This window comes from Nannobrachium achirus (genome assembly GCF_963921795.1).
Source record: "Nannobrachium achirus genome assembly, chromosome: 13".
NCBI classification, from domain to species: domain Eukaryota; kingdom Metazoa; phylum Chordata; class Actinopteri; order Myctophiformes; family Myctophidae; genus Nannobrachium; species Nannobrachium achirus.
In genome coordinates, this window is record NC_137833.1 from 1,771,683 (window position 1) to 1,777,174 (window position 5,492).

The window sequence follows — 5,492 nt, forward strand, 5'->3', positions numbered from 1 at the left end:
AACAACCGTTCCAGGCTGCCATATCCAGCCCAAGAAACCATAGAAACGGGGGTAAAAAATAAACTGTACTTCTTAAAATAAATGTATCATGCCTGTTGCTAAGGTATGGCAACATTGCGCGCGTGCAAGACACCAGTCATGTTGCCATACCTTAGATTTTTCTGAACTGACGCCACTTTCTGTTAGTCGCTCTGCTAAATGCTTAAATACCTGGCTTTGAAAAACAACTCTCTGTGATTCCCGTCAGTCAGTCAGTCAGTCAGTCAGTCAGTCAGTCAGTCAGTCAGTCAGCCAGCCAGCCAGCCAGCCAGCCAGCCAGCCAGCCAGCCAGTCAGTCCTCTCCAACATCAACGTCCCATGATCCCTGTGACCCCAGAGGTCATGACCCCACGGAAATAACGCATACTGTACACTCCTGACCTGTGTGTGTGTCCTCTCCTCTCCTCTCCTCTCCTCTCCTCTCCTCTCCTCTCCTCTCCAGTGTGTAATGCAGTCAGACATTTAGTCAGTCAGTCCACAGTGATTATCAAGGTGTGACGGATAGATAGATAGATAGATAGATAGATAGATAGATAGATAAACATGAACTCTGGTCCAGTGAGATCAAACCAAACCTCCCATAATGCAACACCATGTGAAACACAGAAACTCATTATTGCTTTAACCATTATTTAATGCTTTAACTATTGAAAAACAGCAGATCTACAAGCTCACAGTGTGGCACATATATCTGCTATTGATGTAATAGTTTAAGGTAGAAGTGGTTCCAGTCTTATTTAATCAAATGTTGACTAATCATAGTAAAACCCTCCCGTCTTAGTGAAACACCTGAGCTGCACTCTGGCCGCCAGTGCTTCATGTGTCCTGTAGGAGGCGGAGCCTGGGTGCGCACATGTTTTATTCTCCTTATCTTGTTGACCTACATGTACACTCCCAGCAGTCAGTGTGGGGAAAGTTCACTTTCAAAAGGAACTCGTTCAAGTTCAAGTTCAAAACTTCTAAACTAAAATGTTCCCCAAAATTAACGAACTTAGTTATTTTTCGTTATTTTTTTACCATAATATTTTTATACTTTTGGCTATTCAAATGTATTTTTGTTAGACATTGCTGCAAGCTATTATTTGTCAAAAGTATTGACACAGCCCATATAGAACCACACACAGAAATTATTTCATCCAACATCTGCATGTTTCTGCATTGGTTAAAATAGCTGATCTCACAAGCTCACGTTGTCTCGTGGATGCGACTTTCGCGAGGTTTGCGAGGCTGCAGCTGGGTGATATTGGGGCATGATGTGAATGAAAAGAAAAGACGCGAGGACAGACCCGCACGAACGAGCCGACGAGTGCCGTACACGGACGTCAGAATGAACGGTTCGGCAATATCGTTCATCAAGCGGAAAACTAAGAACGTTCAGTTCACGTTCACCCAAAATATGAACGTGTTCATGAACGCGTTCGGATACAACACACCCAGCAGTGTAACATTAGCAGCAACATGTGGGACATGTGGCCCATATCAGAACACTGGTAGTCAATCTATCAATTTGGAATGATCAATCTGAATAATATATAAAGGTAAATGCATCAATAAACAATACAATAACAATAAATGCATCAGAAATAAAGGTCACCTCAGACAGAAATAAAACACAGACAGAACAGAGTAAAAAAAACACAGTTTACTGTAGATTTTGATTGACAGGGAAGGTCCCGCCACAAATGAAACCCTGTCTCCTCTTGTTAAACCTTGAACTATACAGCAAGACTCTTCGCCAGAAATAGCAGATCCACTAAGATCTAAACTTGTGAGCTTGTAGATCTGCTATATTGTTTTGGCCTGTGGATGCTGCGGTTCAAGTTGTTAATCAGGGTCGGGCTTTCCACAGTCGGGATCATCCGATTATTGAGATTTAACATATTTATTATAGCAGAAATGTGTTAAGGTGAAAGCAGTGCCCTGTTCACTGGTGGGACCTGTTAAGTTTTCTCAGATGATTTAGTGTTAGGATTTGGTAGTTTAGAATGGGTACATATTATGGTGTATCATTATTTTATGCTTTAACTATTAAAAAAATAGCAGATATACAAGCTCACAGTGCTGCAAGCTTGTAGATCTGCTATTTTTGAAAAAAATCGTGAAAATTAGAATTTTGACCCGGTTCTATAAGTGTCTTTTGAATCCTCCTAAGGTTTTTTGAAAAACCTATGTTTCTATGTCAGCAATCTGGCCAGCCATCGTCAAAGAAAAGGTCCTTTTCACTTAACTGGAGCTCAGTTAGTCTGTTCTTGAGAGACTACTGTGTCAGTGGTGCTCAAACCTTTTCATGTGAAGGACCCCAAAATGATATGTATTTGGCCACGGACCCTCATCTAAAAATATTTAGTTCCAGGGACCACCCAGAAGCAAAATTTGAGTTACAATCGTTCGCTTTGAAAATACATATTATATTCAAAGATTTACACACATCTTCACGACTTTTTCAAAAATAGCAGATCTACAAGCTCCCAGCGTGGCACTCGGTGCCGGCGATGTGAGCTTGTATATCTTCTATTGTTCACTGGTTAAAGCATTCAATAATTCTAGGCCTAAATGGGTTAATAGCAGGGGAATCTGGCGCCGCTTCTGGAGCGAGGGGCTTCCTCTGTGGTGGAATTCAGATCAATCAATAATCATGAGAAAATGAGGAGACAAGAAGACAATTATATTATGTGGTGGTGGTGGTCAAGTTTATGTAACATGATATCATGGACAGAAGTACAGTTTAACACTCTGGGCAGTGGTAAGGTAGTTCTGCCAAGAAGAATGGTCAACACTAGAGTTATACTACCAAAACAACAGTTACTGAGGCCTACTGAAGGCCTCTCTACTCCTAACTATCAAGTATTAGTATCATCATACAGACCTAGATATTAATAAAATCATGAATGAATACATGATCTACTCTATAACATCATACATAATCAATCATGATAACCTGTAATCTAGGACAGCTCTTACAGCCCATGGAGAAGTAAAAGACGTCTGACTGACACCACCGTCTAGTCTGACATCTGGTCAACAGGAGGATTTATCTCTCCTCACCTTTCACACACACACACACACACACACACACACACACACACACACACACACACACACACACACACACACACACACACACACACACACACACTCTATGACTCTTTACCTGCTGACCTGTGTGTCCCGTGAGTAAGGGTCCCGTTTCGCCCCTCGCCCCCCCCCCCCCAGCACGTGAGAGGGGGGGGGGGGGGGGGGGGGCAGGCATGCCATTGGTCAGTAAATCATCATCTATGTCGGGTGGAAACCTGCCTACTCCTACTTAGGCTTGTCACAATACTGGATTTCTAACTTCGATACGATATTTTGAAAGTTTCCGATACTCGATACCATGGAATCACTCATTCTCGATACCACGCAACCACAGCGATTTTTCTTTAAAGAAAAATACAGAACTTCTTGAGGTAGATGGTGGTGCGCTTTTTAAAGGCCTGCCTTTGATGTTTTCACATTCTAAGTACCAATACCGGTAGGCCTTTAAAATAACTAGGAATAAGCCAAAGTAGGAAGGATACACATGAAAGTAACGTTGGTGTAAACCAACAAGAGAGGTAAAAACTGAGTATCGATATTATCGATACTATGGAAAAGTAATATTGAAAATCGATATTCAAAATCAATACTTTTCGATAAATCGATATTTTTGACAACACTATAAGTTACTGTAGATCTGCTATTTTTGAAGAATCTGGAACATTTTGTGTCTTTGAATATTTTTTATCCCATTCTATAAAAGTCTTCTAAATCCTTCTTCTAAATCAGTGGTCCTCAAAGTTTGTCATGTCAAGGACCCCGAAAAGTTGCATGCATTTGGCCCGCGGACCCCTGGCTCAAAATATGTTGTTCCAGGGACCCCCCCCCCCCCCCCCCCCCCCCCCGCAAAAATCATGCTTCTTCAAAAATAGCAGATCTACAAGTTCGCAGGGCCACTGAGGGTCCCTGGTTGTAGGGCCACTGAGGGTCCCTGGTTGTAGGGCCACTGCATTCTACACAGCATGATAACACCTGGGACGCCAGATAAAGGGGGATGTTGCAAGGCTCTGGGTGGAAGGTTAGCATCCCGAGTTACGTCATCACCAATGTGCTTCCTTTCTCGGTCTGGTGTTCCTCCTATCGAGTCTCTTTATTAGAATTAGGTTCTCAATTTCCAATCAAAAGGCTGCATTTCGAGCGAACCCGCCTCACACCGCTCCTGATTGGTCGAGCGGCTGCTACAGCTCTCGCATTTTGACAACAAACATGGCGGACCCCATGTCCGATGCGAGTTCACAAATCGCAAATAAAAGCTGCGTAATGCATTGTCTATGGGGAACTCCCAGACTCTCCTTTTGGAGAGTCTGGCTGTTGCGAGGCTAGGAAGGTTACAGGAACTCACTTACCTTTGAGAAGGAGTTCAGTGGAACACGGAGCGCTCCTCTAACACATTCCATGACACACGCTATAAGTACACGCTAAGAGGTCAAGAGGTCAGGGGCTCACCTCTCCGCCATGCCATGGACCCTCATAAAGCCGTTAGGGTGGGGGCCGTTTTTAACCCAAGGAATGTTTTTAGTGCAAAACAAATGCTTGCAATGGCAGCTTGTAAACTAGAAAAATATTGTTCCTTCGAAACAATTGTGGGCTCGCTTCAAGCCAGAAAACAATGGCTATAAAAGTACAAAACGTCAAGATCGCAGGCAGTGCTCTCTTTGACGTTACTGACGTCAAAGATTGGTTCATTTTGTTCCAAAAATGTGTTGTGCAAAAGTTGACCCGCTGGTGGCGCTATAACAGGCCAATGTGAGAAGGGTGGTATCTGTTCCTTGACCTATTGGGAATGTGCTTGCAAGATTTCACGCACATTGCAGGCTGTGTTCATGATTTGAGGTGTTTTTGGCTTTGGCCACTTTATCGCTGCTTGCAGCTATATTCATTATTATTATGTTTTTGTGTGTGTGCACTTCATAGGCATATTAGATAAAGGTCATTAGATTGTGTGTAGAATGTTTCATGCAAATTGCAAAAAAAAAATCCTAACGGGTTTCACAAACTGCTCAAAATGATATAGCGCCCCCCTTTGGCCAATTGGGGTAAGATTGGTTTTAGTGATATTTGGACTAACACTCTACATCTTTGCCAAATGCCATGAACATGTTACTTTGCATGTATGATTTAGAGGCAGAAGAATAATTTGCATAAAACTGCAATATTCATTGAATTTATTTAAAAAAGCATGTTTCAATTTTAAAGAAATCCGATCTGACAGATCTTTAGATATCGGTCCAAAGTTCACGTAAAAAAAGTTTTGTGCACGTGGAGCGAAAATTCCAGAATAAAAGCGGGTTTACGCGTTTTACAAACTGCTCAATATGGCGGAAAATCGGGGGGCGGAGCTTACTTAACAACGACACAGATGTCTTCCGCTTGAGTCA